Genomic DNA, 17,190 nt, shown 5'->3' with positions numbered 1-17,190 from the left:
GAGAAATTCGAAACACGCAGACTTTCGCCGCGGCGTCCGTCCCAGCAGCAGATACCAGTAATTAACGAGCCAGCCTACGCTGGGGAACTGGCTGACTAGCGGATACAGCAGCAGGCATCGCAGCACCAACTTGATGGGAGACACTGCAAAGTAAATCACGCATCAGCGGCCCGGCACAAACCCGAGCCCCGTAGACAGCGGGGAGCGGCCTCGGCCCCGCGCTGGACTGCCAATTAGCGGCTCCGCTGGCGAACTTGGCGCCGCCGCCGCTGTAGCCAACTTCACGGCGTAATCCGCTGCTGCACATTCTGTGGACAGCAGAGCAACCGAGCTATGTGCCCGAACTTCCACTGAAATAACGCAGAAAATCCGCACATATTTGCTAATCATCTAGGCGCTGAAGAAAAAAGCTCATCTTTCTTCTTTTCATATATGAAAACAGTAACTTGTTCTCGAAAGAACAGTTACTGTTGATGACTGTGCAGCTTTTCCCTGGAATAAATGATGACTAACTAACAACCTCAGCTGCCGACAGGTGTTGTTGATATACCTCGATGTGGAAAGCTGAAAATGTGTGCCCCGACCGGGACTCGAACCCGGGATCTCCTGCTTACATGGCAGACGCTCTATCCATCTGAGCCACCGAGGACACAGATGAATAGCGTGACTGCAGGGACTTATCCCTTGCACGCTTCCCGTGAGACTCACATTCCCAACTGTCCACAATTCAACATATGTATTGTACCTTATAGACATTTGCCCACCCACTCATTACTCGCGCACGCCTTGGCGATTCCCATAAGAGTTTGGGCAAACTGTGCGCATGCGCACAGACGAAGGTCAATGGCTGGGTAGCCTTCGAGAGAGAGCGTTTGCCATGTAAGCAGGAGATCCCGGGTTCGAGTCCTGGTCGGGGCACACATTTTCAGCTGTCCACATCGAGGTGTATCAACAACACCCGTCGGCAGCTGAGGTTGTCAGTCATCATTTCTTCTTTTCATCGTCTACACAAGCTGCTTTTCGACCATGTCTTTACCTCTTTTCATCCCATTACCCTGTTGGATGGTTCGACTCTGCCCTTCTCCTATCTCGCGATAACGCATTACATGTGTACGCAGCTAAAACAGCTAACATCCTCGTAAGCACGGTTTACATACGCCCATCCTTGCCTGCCTAGCCTCCTAATCTTTCTTTCCCACCAGAACAAGTAATCACAAATAGAAAAGGTTAAAATGTTACATAGTTGTGATACTGGCCAGTGCTCCACTTCAGACTGCTAACGAAGGTACGAGCACATAGAATAGGTTCCTCGACATGTGAATGGTTGGAACATTTCTTAAGTAACAGAACCTAGTAAGTTGTCCTCGACAGCAAGTGTTCATAGAGACAAGAGCAAGCGTCAGGATTGCCCCAGGAAGTGTGAGAGGACACCTATTATTCTTCTGTGTAAAGCAATGATCTGTTTTTGAGTACTGGCTCCAAGCACTATGGGACTTAACATTTGATGTCATCACTCCCCTAGATATAGAAACTACTTAAACCTAACTAACCTTAGGACTTGACACACATCCATGACCGAGGCAGGATTCGAACCTGCGACCGTAGCAGCAGCACGGTTCCTAACTGAATCAACTAGAACCGCGCGGTCACAGCGGCTGGCTCTTGAGTATTGCTCAAGTGTTTCTGATCAGCGCTAGGTCAGATTAACGGAAGACATCGAAGAAATTCATAGGCAGGCGGCTTGCGAAGTATGTGTGCAGAAGTAGATATATGAAGCGTAGCTCGATGTCTAAATTAGGTTGAAAGGTAACTGGTTACGAGTCAGCGAAGTGTATCGAAGGCTTCTATTCGACCTATCCATGTTACACGTTTGCTTTGACCGGTGACGCAATGGTGTGTGTGTGTGTGTGTGTGTGTGTGTGTGTGTGTGTGTGTGTGTGTGTGTGTGTGTGTGTCACATTGTACATACGGAAGAAGAAAAGCAAAAAACAGCAGAACAAAGACAGTATCTGTTTAGGGTGTATATTAGTTTTTGGAACGTAGCTCGTCGTGACAAACAGAGCCCAAGGTCTAGTTTATGTTGAAAGTTGGCAGTTCTGCTGTGAGTTGCGAAGCAGATCGACGGCTTGAATTAAAACCGTTTGCACGTATATTAAAAAATTCCTAACTTCCAAAATGCTTCTCTTCTAGCTTTTCTAGTGCCTATTTGCTTCGTACGTCAAATGTCCACTGCATTTTTAACATCCTTCAGCTGCATCACATTTGAAATTGTTGTATTTTGTTGTTACTTAGACCAATATTCGTAATTTATTAATTAAGATTTCCGTCAGACCTGAAAATGTTTTTATTAGTGACTAGTTTCGTTCTTTTCGTTCATTTGCGAACCATTACTAATGTGGAACACATGTCATTAACAGAACATGAACTACAACGTTTTCAAATATTCTTTGTGTAAAGATTACAGCAGTGCAATACATCTTTTGTGACATGCCTGCATTAGTATTATTTCACTATAGGAAACATCTGCTTTTTTACGTCAGATCGATGTAACACATGTTATTTGACTATTATGGTTCTCCTGACAATTTAGAATTCGACTGCCGTCTGTAGTAGTTTGGACATAAAAACTTTGACAATTGCCTTCAGTTTGTGTATTTGCGTCCATATGATCTGTCCCTCACAGATCGTAATTTTACAACTAAATACGTAGATGCAGTATTGGTCGGAATCTCAGACATTATCGCACTGTTTTATAAATTATTGTTATGTCGTAACCTAACTGTTTTACTGAATCTATTTTTAAAAATTGCAGAAACAATTATCGTATTTAAATTGGGACTGTTCATTCATCACGTCGTCTACCTCATTAAACCTTGATTTCATGTATTTCGAATTCTTCAGGTATGTCTACCTTAACTCCACTTGGGTGCCACGTGTAAAATTTTCGTGGTACTGTCAATACCACCCACTCACACTATGTTTCGCGCTTCGCAAATGATTACGAATAGCGAAAAAAAACACATAAGGAAGGAAAGAAGTTCATTACTATGAAATATTGTGGCCATATTACCGAGAAGTTCGTGCACGCTTTCCCTAGACAGTTCAAAACAGCATTTCGAACTGCAGGTCAATTAAGGTTTACTAAGACGTAAAACGGTAAAAAAATGACAAAGTATTGTGCATCTGGTATGTATAAATTATAATGTGGAACATGTGATCGTTTTTTTGTAGACCAAACTATAACCAGATACAAGGAACATATCAGCCCAAAAGACAACACTGGTTTTGGCCCTCATTTGGGAAGCACAAAATGTACAGTATGTGATATTGACAGTAAGATGAAAATTTTACGTGGCACAGGAAGGGATGAGGTTAGACATACTTTAAGAATCGGACATATACAAACGGAAGATTAAGGAGCCAGATGAACTGACGGAATTTATGAACGAACAGTCCGAATTTGAATACAATAATTATGTTCCCCTTTTTAAAAATGATTGATGATTCATTAAAGCAGTTAGGTTACGACAAACCAATAGTTTGTAAAACAGTGCGATAATGTCTGAGGCTTTTACCAACACAGCATCTATGTATTTAGTTTTAACATTATGATCCGTGAAAGACAGAGCTTATGGACACACGAAAAACTGAAGGTGCCTGTCAAAATTATTGTGTGCACCACCACTACATAAGCCCATCAAATTTTGAATGTATCAAGACAACCGTAACAGAGTCAAGCATTTATTATACCGGATTGACGTAAAAATAAATACGTTGTGTACAGTGAAAGAATACAAATTCAAGTACGTCACAAAAGATTTATGGTACTGCTGTAACCTGTGCACACAAAATGTTTGGAAACTCTGTTTTTCTGGTTTTGTTAGTAACATTGCATCTTCTAATGTAAGTGATGGTATGAGAATGAACGAAAAGTTCGGAACGAATCACTAATAAAAATATTATTTGTAACTCTCGTGGTAACCGTAGTTCACGAATTACAGATCTATCGAGTTGCTGATCCTTACACCAATACACAGTTGGAAGTACTTAGCCCAATATTTTCACTAACGTAGAATTGCAAACCCTGGACATATGCCTTCTAAACCATTTACTTCTGTTTCACGTGACTATCTAACACAATAAGGGGAGAGCGAACATTGGGCCTTACCGTCGGTCGACGATGAAGTCGTTAGAGCACTAGCTAGCAACGTGGAAGTATGGGGAAGGAAATGAGCGATGTCCTCCTGAAATGAGCCATTCCAGAAATTGCCTTAATAATTTTGGAGGAACCACGAGAAATCTAAAGTAATCCGAAGATGATTGGTCGGATGGAAACTTTATCTGCACGCCCTACTGCTAAATGCGAGTTCACTGTCTTACTCATGTGCTATCCCGCACGGTTTTTACAAATACACTTAATACAGTTACATAAATTGGAACAATTTGGGATTATTATGCTGATGTACTCTTTGCTTCTTCGGCCATCAGGAGCAACCCTGAAATATTTTATTCGATCTTATCCAGGAAGGTAATATTTATATTTCTCTCTACAGTACTTCGGTGAGTGACGTGGACACCTTAGGGAGGTGGCGAGAGCGAAATGCTTGTAGCCTTGAATCCCACGACACGAACACTTTTGATTACGCAGAACAATTAATTAACTACTTTAACTATTCGAGTTTGAATGTTCAGCAAATAGGTATTTTGTATCATTCATCACTGTCGTTTCTGCTGCCTGTTTTTATCTCAAAACAGGCTGTATGCTAAGAAAGTTTGTCAGTACTCCATTTAAGACTTCCTCACTTTCAACAAGAATGACTCGCCGATACTGTCATAGTATTTCCGCATTGTACGTTTTTCACACATTTTAGATGTTCTCTTTCTTCTTCAAGATGCAAGTCAAGTGTATCCTCTTTAACAAAATGGCTCTGAGCACTATTAGACTTAACTGCTTAGGTCATCAGTCCACTAGAACTTAGAACTACTTAAACCTAACTAACCTAAGGACATATATATGAAGACAGTAACTGTTCTCGAAAGAACAGATACTGTTGATGACCGTGCAGCTTTTCCCTGGAAAAAATGATGACTAACTGAAACCCTCAGCTGCCGACAGGTGTTGTTGATATACCTCGATGTGGACAGCTGAAAATGCGTGCCCCGACCGGGACTCGAACCCGGGGTCTCCTGCTTACATGGCAGACGCTCTAGCCATCCGAGCCACTGAGGACACAGATGAATAGTGCGACTGCAGGGACTTATCCCTTGCACGCTTCCCGTGAGACTAACATTCCCAACTGTCCACAATTCAACAGTATCTGTTCTTTCGAGAAGTGGATGGGCAAATGTCTGTAAGGTACGTTACATAGGTAGGATTGTGGACAATTGAGAATGTGAGTCTCACGGGAAGCGTGCAAGGGATAAGTCCCTGCAGTCACGCTATTCATCTGTGTCCTCGGTGGCTCAGATGGCTAGAGCGTCTGCCATGTAAGCAGGAGATCCCGGGTTCGAGTCCCGGTCGAGGCACACATTTTCAGCTGTCCACATCGAGGTGTATGAACAACAACTGTCGGCTGCTGAGGGTTTCAGTTAGTCATCATTTAACCTAAGGACATCGCACACATGAATGCCCGAAGCAGGATTCGAACCTGCGACCGAAGCGGTCGGGAGGTTAGAGACTGAAGCGCCTAGAACCGCTAGGCCACAGCGGCCGGCCCTCTTTAATAGGAAGTTGTTTTTCTGTTTTTTGTGCTTTCATTAATCTGATTTCGAACATGTAACAGCTTGCTGGTTTTTACTCTTAATTTACTCTCATTTTTCTCACGTTATAGAACATTTACTACAACTAATACTGTCGAAGGCGTTCCCAAGTTCCACCACTGCCTTGAAAGCAAGACTTCTTGGCTTTTCCAAATTTTAATTTCATTAAAGAATGACTGGCACGAAGTGATTTAATTATTTTTAAGCTTGATTCTCATTTAGTACGTAGACGATTTTTTCTTCGGATTCTTTTGTATATTTATAACTTTTTTATCAGATGTACGTTTAGTTTCTACCACATTTGCAACCATTGTGTTCTGTTGAACTGTCTATTAGCTCTCTTCGGTGATCTTTTATTGTGGCAATATCCGAATCGCTGTAGCCCAAAAACGCTCATGTTAGGTGCGGATTCTTCCATGGACCGCAATAGCGAATGGTGTCCTGGAGCGACTTTCTCGTCCCTCTGTCCGTGTCTCCTTGTCAAGAAGACAACGTCGGAGTCATGCAGAAGAGTGAAAATACGGCGGTCAGCAAAGCTCAGAAAATTGTTAGAACACCACAGTATTTCACTAGCTATTGACTTATTGATGGATGCTTCGCATATTTATGCAAAGAACGTTTTGCGGCTGTGGGGTTCAACGTGGAATACAAAACAATGTGTAACTTATTTTTTCTACATCCAGTTTCGATTAGTTGCAGTAATTCTTTCGTAATATGATAAGCACCTAGCCATAGCGTTTGATGAAGGCTGCAATAGCATCGAATTGATACCACTTATGAAGGTAAGTATCAAACGGTCCAGTGAGTGGAGGAAACATGTAAGAAGTCGGAACGAATTGACCTCGTCTTTCATTTTAGGCCTATGTTATTATGCGTGACGCAGCAACATCCACGAGAAATTAGACTGTTTTAATGAAACACAATATCGACGAATAAAGAGTGATTTTAATCTATCTTAATTTCACTCTTTTTCTGCTACTATATAACTACTTAGTACTACGCATTTGCACTACTGTGAGAGTCCATTCTTGTTTCCGCCTACTGTGCTCCGTAGTTCATCGGTATTTTGATTCCTTAGCTGTGGCTCGACACTTTCTTTTTTTAAATATCCTACTCCTATCTCTCCACATCACAGGAGTACTTATACTCACGGCCACCCGTTCCAGTTCGTAACTGCTCTGATAACCTCCTGTTTTTAGCGATTTCACAGGGAAGCCGTGACAGAAGACCCTATATGAAATATGCTGTAGCTTACTACCTTATTGCAATTTCAAATACCTGAACTGTTTGCATGCGGAACGCTTAAAAAAATTCCATACATCGTACCGTTAGCTAGCACCCGAACACGAGGTCATGAGCTCGAATTGCTTAGTGCACGGGAAATCACTATCAAGTAACTTTAATATTCTGTGCCGTGATTTATATCTTCGCAGAAAGACATTTCACTGAAAACTGAGGCAAAATCTTCTTGTTACGGTCATCTTGACAAGCCTTTCGTGTGTCATTAAGAGTGTCTTTCGAATGGTATCACTATCACTTTGTATCTACTGTCGATTTCCTCAGTAAATGACACGATTTATCTATACTCACGCCAGCTTAATGCAAGTAGTCGTTTTGACAAATGATGTTGACAGCTACTGTAATATGTCTTCGTGAAAAAAAAATTAGAATGTTTGCGGTCACTGACGAAACATTTTTATTGAAAAGACGGTGAAACCAGAACCAAGAATTGTGTAAGATAGTGCTTGAAGGATTAATACTAAATTACTAAAAGTGACTGTCATAAAAAGCAAAAATAATCACAGGTAACTAAATATCATTCATGTCATTAAAAACGCGGCAGCGTTCCAGTAACGTGACAGCCGTTTCATGAAAACCAACTTCGACAGTATCTACTATTTTACTATTTGGTATGTTTCTGAACACTGGGGCAGCTGACGTAAAATGTTAACGACATTGTGTCGGGAGTAAAATGAACACAACGGCCAACAACAGTGAACATGATGGGATTCGGCGCATCATTTAACACGGTGTCGATAGTGCAGCAGACATGACTTTTTGGGACATCGCAACAAGGATATTACCTGCCGGTGGTCACGCAAGATATTTCCGAAGCCAGGAGTCGTGGAGTTGGCCGATGGTCTCGGTGACGTGTCAGGAGACGTCGAAAGCCGGAATGGGGACCGCGGACAGCGAGCAGTCTCATACAATACGTGACGAGAGTTCCCGGGTGGGCCGGTGCGCCGATGGCCGGGATCGTAGCAGCACACTATACCAGGGGGAGGGTGGGGAGAGAGAGAGAGAGAGAGAGAGAGAGAGAGAGAGAGAGAGAGAGAGAGAGAGAGAAGGGTGGGAGGAAGGGAGGAGGGGCTAGCTTCAAACTGTCACAGTGAACATGTTTGTAAATGCAAATGTTACAGCACGACACCTTGAAACGCAGCGAAATGGTTCGGAGCTATATAATGCTGTGTTCCCTTATGTTATTTTAACTTTTTCTATCGCGATTATATCGTCGTCTAAATATTGTGCAACAGAATCCCTTTAGCTAGAAATACTTTGATACTTCAAAGCTATCTAAATTTATTATTAATGTAACATTGTCACAGCGAGTTATTAAGTTTAGTTATTTGTAAAAATAGCTGTAAAGAAATGTTCAACACGTGAAAACACGTGACTGTAGGTTTTTAGCTACTGCTAAAATTATTTGATGGAGAAGTTATGTATCTTGTTGTAATACCTAATTTACTCTTATTTCATTAAGCCAATTGTGATCCTGCAAAATTGTTTTAGGAACCTTACAGAAAAAACTAACAATTATCACGGAAGTAAATGAAATATTACCTAGTAACAACCATATTTGTTATCTGAACACGATGTTGAGGCACAACCCGTCTTCCGGAGTAATAGCTATGTGAAACATTTACTAGAAAACGGAATTATTGCCTCAATATAATTATTTCTACATTTCGCGCGTAAAATGAACTATAACTCCCGGTTCTAGAATATCCTATAAGATGCGTATTCTCTGTACAAATTAGCACAGGAAATCAGCCTTAATTGTCATAGCCGCTAGTCAGAAATTTGTGCATGTCGTAACGGTGGTTTGTGCTCGTATGCTTCCCCAACATCAAATGTTCAACGTCGACCACCAGGAACTGTTTACATAGTTAAAAAAGTAATTAACAACCGTATTAATGTCACTGGAGTCTGCCCACAAAAGTTTCATAGCGCAGCTACCGGGCAAATACGTTAGTTTTAGTCATTTACAAAATACGGCACCGTACTGCACCCGGTTGGTAATATAAAAGCGCTGCTCTTTGTACCACACAGACTGGCCCCTGCACTTCATGACATTGTGTGCTAATAAATGCTCAAGTGTGTAAAAGGAAACTACTGGTGAGGACATTTTTCTGAAAGGAATCTACCTCTCTAAAGTTGCAGCAATGACATTTAAGACATATCGTGGCATGCTATTCCGACAGGTCAGTGTAGTTACAGGGAGGTAGCTTTGCTCACGTCCGTAAGTTTAACCTTAAAATACCCTACACGTGCCTCCTGGGTGATGATAATTGAGCAACAGTGAATACAGGCAGCCAGACTATCCATAGGATCTCCTGGCAATGACGTATCAACTAAATAGCAGAAACAGTTCTTTTCAGAGCCCATTAACAAGGAACAGTGGACCTACTATCAGACTCTTTCAACTGAATATCGAAAGCGTTAGCAGAGCAAAGTACGACTACCTGTCAAAATTTTTGCTGGACAACAATATAGATGTCTTGACCATTCAGGAAACTCGCGTTTCCAGCGAAGAAATATTCCGAAGCCGATGCGGAATTCCTGGATATTCTGCACTTTGTATAACTTACCACGAGGTGTATGGAATTGCGACGTATGTCCGTAACAAACATAAACGAAGCTTCACTGATTTCTGAAAGTGTGGAGGCAGATATACGTACAGTTGTCACACAATTGCACGGTATTACTATTACAAATGTTTACAAACCACCCAAAAACAACATGGCCCGATTTTGTCCCAGGCACAGCAGAACATCCTGCAATTTACATAGGAGACTTCAATAGTCACCACGAACTTTGGAAGTACTCTCAAAATGACGAAAATGGGAGCATGCTTGTAGAATGGGTTGAAGAGAATAATCTTCACCTAGTGTTTGGTGCCAAAGATCAAGACACTTTCAGGTCAGCTGCTTGGGGACAAGAATTCAAATCCTGACTTATGCTTTGTTATCTGCAACGGAAGTGGCTTTCCCATCAACGACACAAGAAAACTGATAAGATGCCTTTCCTCACAGCTAACAGAGACCTGCACGGTTCCTGTCAAACGATCAACCCCGCATGCTTGATGGGATTTCCAGAAAGCTGACTGGACGTAGTTTCCAACGGAACTGGATGAGACCATTCGCTGGATGGATGGAATGATGGAAGTAAAACACTGTACCAACACTTCCAGCAAAGTGGTGACCCAAAGATAGCTACGGAACTATTGTCCGGCTTGGACATGTCTCGGAGGTAGAAATGGGTAAGAACAGTCGAAAATATGGACTTTACCCACTCGAGCAGGAAAGCAGGAAGTCTTCTGAGAAGACTGGGAGGAAGTGCACCAGCATGCAGAAAAATTCTGAACTAACACCAGACGAAATTTCTTCCCACATCATTACTATCTCAAGAGTGCCTCCCGACAAGAAACATACAAGACGTATCAGACGACGGCTTCGTGTCCTGAAGAAGATGGCATCTCCCTCATCTGAGTATACCCATCCCTTCACAGTTTCAGACATTGACTCTGGACTGAAGGACCTCAAACCTCTAAAGGTGCCTGGATTCGATGGTATCCATCCAGAATTCCTTATCCATAAGGGAGGAAAAGCTAAGAAATGGCTAGCAGAATTTTTCAGTGACAGCCTGCTGACTGGTCAACTTTCATTGCAGTTTAAAAAGGCGAATATAATGTCTGTTCTGAAACCTAGCAAACCCAGCAACATCGTAGAAAGCTATCGCCCCAATACCCTACTTAGCTGCTGCTATAAGCTTTTTGAAAGGCTATTATATAACAGAGTAAGTTGGTCAAGCAGGCTTCAGACCACGGCGTAGCTGATGCGAACAAGTATTGCCTCTCACATCCTTCATAGAGTCAGCATACCAAATGAAGCAGAAAACATCTGTGGCGTTTTGTTGATCTAACTGCCGCCTTCTACACTGTGTGGAGGCAAGGCCTTATCTACACATTTCTCCGCATCATACCCTGCAGAACAATGGTTCGACTGATTAAAGCACGCTAAGCGATCGGAAGTTCCAGGTAATCACTGGAAGCAACATAAGTAAGGAGAGGAAGCTAAACAATGGATTGCATTGCCCCAAGGACCAGTTCTCTCACTGTTACTGTTCAATCTGCATCTATCTGATCTACCTGACACTTCGTCCAGAAAATTCTGCTATGCCGATGACCTGGCTGTAGCTGCACAACGCCAGGAAATGAAGACAACAGAAGAGATTCTAACAAATGACCTGTCTGTATTGGATAATTACTTCAAAATCTAGAGACTCCAACCCAGCGTGAGTAAAAAACAAGTGTGTTTAAATAATCGATTGGCGGACGAAAACTGGAAGTAAGTTTCAAAGGCAGAATTCTTCGTCATAACTGGAACACAAAATGTCTTCGTCTCAGCCTGGACCGTACACTATGCTTCAAGCAACACTTTCTTAACTTAGTTCTAAAGTTGAGGACTCTAAACAACATCCTCCATAAGCTATGCGGAACTACCTGGAGATCTTCAGCAACCACCCTGCGATCTTCAGCTCTGGGCTTGGTGCACTCAAGTGCTGAGTATTGTGCACCTGTTTGGATGAACAGGCTTCATACAAGGCTTGTTGACCCCCAGCTGAATACGACAATGCGCTTAATATATGGCGCTATCAGATTACTCCAGTTTATTGGCTTCCACTGTTAACTGGTATAATGCCTCCTGATCTACATAGATGTACTGCCCTTATGAGGGAATTCCGCAAGATCCAGGAATTCTAACCTGCCCGTGCATAGCGACCTGCCACTTTTAAATCTTACGAGACTGAAATCACGCCATCCGACTGTGTACGATGCTGCTGACATGGTTGCTAAGGATTTCAGACCCCTTGAAGAATGGGAGGTCGGTGGGAAGCAGTGACAGATGTGAGCCTGCGTAACATCTTCTCAGGTGTTTAACTTCCAAGTGGATTCGACCTACCACGCAAGACCTGGACTACTCTCAACAGAATCCGTACCGGCCATGGCCGATGCAGGGATGCTCTCTTTAAGTGGAAGAAGCTGCCTAATCCAGCCTGTGGCTGCGGGGATCCATACCAGACTGTTAACCACATTGTCAGCGAATGCAGGATTCGAGCCTATCACTGCGCTGAAGAGGACTTCCTGCTAGCAATTCCAGATGCAGCGCGCTGGATTTTAGGACTGGATATTCAGATGTAAAGCTTAACTTAATCTGCTAATCAGTCAAACCATTGTTCTGCAGGGTATGATGCGGAGAAATGTGTAGGTAAGGCCTTGCCTCCACACAGTGTCGAAGGCGGCAGTTAGATCAACAAAAAGAAGCATTTGACTCGAGAGGGGCGGTTTCCCGGAAGCATTTACTCTCCTTTGCAACGCTGGGAGGAAGGTAACAGGGAACCACCTCCGACAATTATTCCCAAGAGAATCACATATGCTAACATGCTAAGCACATTTGCTGAAAATCATCCGGTCTCCGAGGAGAACTGCGTTAAATGATGCTAAGACAAGGAAGACGAATCCCCGAAACGAAGTAAGGATCTATATCAGGAAGGCACAGAATTTGCGATTTACTTTAGGAGTAGCAAGGACATGGTGGATAGATGCTGCAATGTTTGAGGTTCACGAAGAAACGATGTGCTCTTCACCAAATCAAGATAAGAGATACAGAAAAAGCGTAGTGAAAATTATCCGAACTGTCAAATTTCTTCACACATTCAGACCTAAACTTAATGCCGTTTCAATTACTGTCAACATCATCGAAGTATACGGGTCCACATCAGATTCAACTGAAGATTAAACTGAGGTATTCTACGAGGAATTGAAAGATCTGCTTCAACTGGTGAAAGAAAATGATATGAGCTTAATAATGGGCGATTTTAACTCAAATTCGGGAAGGAAGTTTCGAAGAACTTATCAGTCCATACAGGTTAGGAATATGAAATGATAGAGGCAAATGGTTTTATCAGTATTGTCAAGAGGAAAAGAAACAGATTACATTCTGATTAAAAAGTGCTTTGGAATCCCGGTAAAGAGAGTATGTACCTATCCGGGAGTCTACGTACGCTCAGATCGTGTCCTACTAATAGCAGAAATAAAAATAAAAATTTCAAATGACAAGAGACGTATGCAACAGTGAAAAATACAATAGATCGACTTAAAGAGAAGGGTATCAAAAACAGAGTATACACAAAACAGGTAAAGAACTACACTTACAGTCAAATCACGAGTAGAGGAGGGAACAGACACGGAAGGAAATCGAGAAACAAACGTAACAGACGTTGCGGAGAGTATAATAGGTTACAAGCAGAAAACATCAAAGAAAAATTGGGTGACAGACGAAATTCTGGCATTGTTTGAAAAAGAATATAAAAAACGAAAGAAAGTCCGACAAATATAGGGGCACGCAGGAAGTCATATGAAATGAGATAGGTGCAGTAAAAAATAACTGGCTGAAAAACAATGTGAATAGCTGAAACGATTGCGACAGTACTGGACTTCAGCTTCCATGAGAAGATAAAGGAAACGGCTGGTATAACGTACATCCTAAAAAAACTTCTAATATAGAAAATGACCAAGGAGTAACAGCACGGGACGATCAGCCAAATAAAACTATCTGGGAGGACTATATTAACAATCTTTCTGCAGATTAAAGCCTTGAAATAGAATATGAAGTTGACTAACGTCTATCGGGTTCTGTCATCATAATTCTCGAGATCAGAAGAGCAGAAGGAACGGCAAGATATGGGGAAGTAGTCGCCTCCGGATCAAGTAACAGTTTAAATGCTGAAACTATTAGATGACAACAGTTTCTTACGTCTCCAAACAGTGTTCTCTCGGATTTATGATACGGTACATTTCCTGACAAATGGTTGTCACATTTCATCCCTTTGCCCAAGAAGAGCAATGCAACAAAATGCACAGATTACAAACCGACTAGCCTAATAAGCCATACCCTAAAAGGTATTTCTCAAGATCGTTCAATATAAAATCACTGAGAAGAGTGAAAGAGACATGGTCTCTTCATTGTTTAGATTTAGACGGTGTCTGGATATGACAGAAGTATTGGTCGCAACTCAAGTATAGATTCGGAAGTGTTACGATCAGAGGAACGATGTAATGCTGTGATTCATAGATAACGAAAAAGCTTTTGATTGAGTGCAACACCACAAATTTATACAGATTTTGAGAGGTCTTGACATAGACGGAAAAATATGTTCGCTGCGTAGAAAATCTTGAGTGGAATCAAACATGTAAGATTAAAATCGGCAATGAAATGACGTAAGTACACAGAATCTGCACAGGAGTTAGACAGGACTGTGTGCTCTCACCACTCCTCTTTAATCTGCACTCAGATCATATATTCAAGGAGGCGCTTTATCACTGCGCAACAGGTACCAAAGCAAATGGGCCATGGATTAACAACCTAAGACATGCAGATGACAATTGTGGTAACATGAACGACCTGCAAGACCTTCTTACTGCAATGGTACAACACAGCAGGAATATGGGCCTTAGTATCAACACCAAGAAGACGAAATTTATGATGGTCACTCGCAATTCAAACCAACATCAAAATGTAGAACTAATGCATAACCATCAACCCATAGAAATGAAAAACAGTCTTAACTACTTAGGGATGTGGGTAGGTGAAAATCGGTGGATTACAACCACTGACTTTCATCTTAATCTCAGAATTAGATTTATAAAGAACTATGTGTGGTCAGCACTTTTGTATTGGGGGGAAAGCTAAACCCTGAAAGCAAATACTATGAAAAAGTTTGAAGCATTTGAGATGTGGTTATATCTAAGAATCCTTAAAATTCATGGATAGCAACGAAAACAAATGAAGAGAGCTGGAGAATAGTAAAGAGAGACCGAAAACTGCTAACCACTGTCAAACATAAGGAAACAGCTTACTTAGGTCATATGATACGAGATGAAAGATATCACTTTCTTGAATTGGTAATCGAGGGGAAGATTGAAGGTAAGAGAGGAATTGGTAGGAGGAAGATGTCATAGGAAATGCGGGGCCTTAAAACACACACACACACACACACACACACACACACACACACACACACAGAGAGAGAGAGAGAGAGAGAGAGAGAGAGAATGGGCCAACTATTGCGTGGTTATCTCTTTCATCCTACGGTATCCTGAAGGCTTTAACCGCCGATAAGTTACTCACAGACATTTGATTAAAAGAAACTGCACTAAGAACGACGATTTTGATATACCTCCAATGCACCCTTGCTTTCAAACGACATACTTTTGTAACATGCAAATTACAGCCAATAACGAAAACTGAACCACTACAGGACATTTCCCCATATTATTTAAAGAAGCTGGGAAATTCTTACTGTATTAGTGCTCTGAAGCAGCGTAGCTTAGTAGGACATCAGTTACGAACCCACCAAATGTGGAATTCTACTGAAAACGACGTAATCCAATATGGAATCTCCTAAGCTCTGCTTGTGGTGTAGAAAGCCATCTTGCATCTCATCGGCCACGTTCGTCTCCGTAAAGCAAACATCTGACTTATATTAGTTTTTCACGTTACGCAATGCTCTAAACGGGAAATTCGCTTGTGACGTCACGAAACTACTAACTCCTCGTCTACATACGCTTTCACGTTGCATGTGCGGAAGGCTTTGGATTCTGGCGGTGGCGGCGGGCAGAAAACCTCGCGTCGCCACGGAATCTCCGATCACACGACGAAGTGAACTTTTAACTCCTCGTCAAGTACAGAAGTTTTGTTTACATTGTTCACATATCCCCCAAATAAGAAACAGGAACGTACGATAGTACTACGATACATACTCACTGTAAGACAACAGTCCACAGGCTGGAACTCACCTGAAATATAAAAAAACAGAAGCATATTCAGTAATGGCACTCCGGATGTAAATACATCTGCAATTTAGTACAGAAAATGTAACTATCAAACATCATACTCAGAAGTTCAACTGTCTCTGTCAGAGTTTTCCCTTACGAAGTATTTGGAGCCGGTAAGCAATGGAGTGTTGATGGGGTCTCAGCCAAGTACAGTACAATGGCTTTTAAAATCTGTACGTTGAATTACAGCGTCAGGTAATTCTGTCTGTTTACCATCATTGAATGTAGCTGTATTGTAGCAACTACGATACTATAAACCCAACAGATCATGTTGCATGTTATTGTAAATACTCGTGTTCTAGTTTGCATCGATGTAAGCACAAACTATCAGTTAGCGGTGTGACTGATTTGAATCACAATTCCCTGGTACGTAGCTTCCTGATATGTAATTATTATGAATATTTAATTAGCAAGTAAAAATAAACCGCACAGATATATCAGCGTGAGCCTCCGCGGTCGTTTCACAGTCACTAACGTTCTTCTGGGTATGTTACCGCATTGTCAATATGTAAAATTCACCCAACGTTTTCTCGGAGTGAGCAAAAGCACCTTAGGAAGGCCATTTGCAATAGTAACCATCGCTAATTTTATCACAAATTAGTCCACCACCGGAGGCACAAAACAAGCAACCAAAGACAGCAGGACTGGAAACCTACACAGAATTAGTGATGGCCTCCATTACGCCTCCGTGTTGGGCAGCTGGTGACCTCTGCGTGCAGACATTCGTGTCTGACCGACGCAAACCGCTTTGTGATGCCTCTTATTACATATGAACATGCTTCAACGTGCAAACACGCCATCGGCAGGCCAGCACTAAACATACATACGAGGCACTGGCAGTGATTAGCAGCGGAAACATTGACTGACGAAACATCGCTTGCGGCTTCAAATATTCGCTCAGTTATAATTTAGTTTGCCTCATAAGCAGTAAAAACATCGGTAAACGCAAATAAGGGGTAGACAATGTGTATCTGTTGTTCACGTTACGTGATGCAGCGTAGCTGGGGGCGGCGTATGCTTTACGTGAAAGGAACAACATGTTGGAGAATGCAACATTAACAACACCATATAGCAACAGAAAGTACCAAAAATAACGAGCAAAAAAAAAATGTAAATGTAACTGGAGGAAAAACGTAACGGTCACTTATGTAGAGTAGAATACATTGGGTATGGAAATAATCATCCAACAAAACTTTCAGAGGTGGTAGTACAGAGTAAACATAGTGAAACAAGAATAACGTGTCCAGTAAACA

General features: G+C 41.9%; 2 non-coding genes across 2 annotated transcripts; one reads left to right on the top strand and one right to left on the bottom strand.

The window, feature by feature from the left end:
• Nucleotides 1-575: 575 nt before the first annotated feature.
• On the bottom strand, nt 576-649 carry Trnat-ugu. Its single transcript has one exon. It is a non-coding gene; the product is annotated as a tRNA-Thr (tRNA).
• Nucleotides 650-5,452: 4,803 nt separating this feature from the next.
• Trnat-ugu lies at nt 5,453-5,526 on the top strand. The gene has a single exon. It is a non-coding gene; the product is annotated as a tRNA-Thr (tRNA).
• Nucleotides 5,527-17,190: the final 11,664 nt, after the last annotated feature.

The sequence above is a fragment of the Schistocerca piceifrons genome, chromosome 7 (assembly GCF_021461385.2).
Source record: "Schistocerca piceifrons isolate TAMUIC-IGC-003096 chromosome 7, iqSchPice1.1, whole genome shotgun sequence".
Lineage (NCBI taxonomy): Eukaryota > Metazoa > Arthropoda > Insecta > Orthoptera > Acrididae > Schistocerca > Schistocerca piceifrons.
This window is presented reverse-complemented; position numbering and strand designations above follow the sequence as displayed.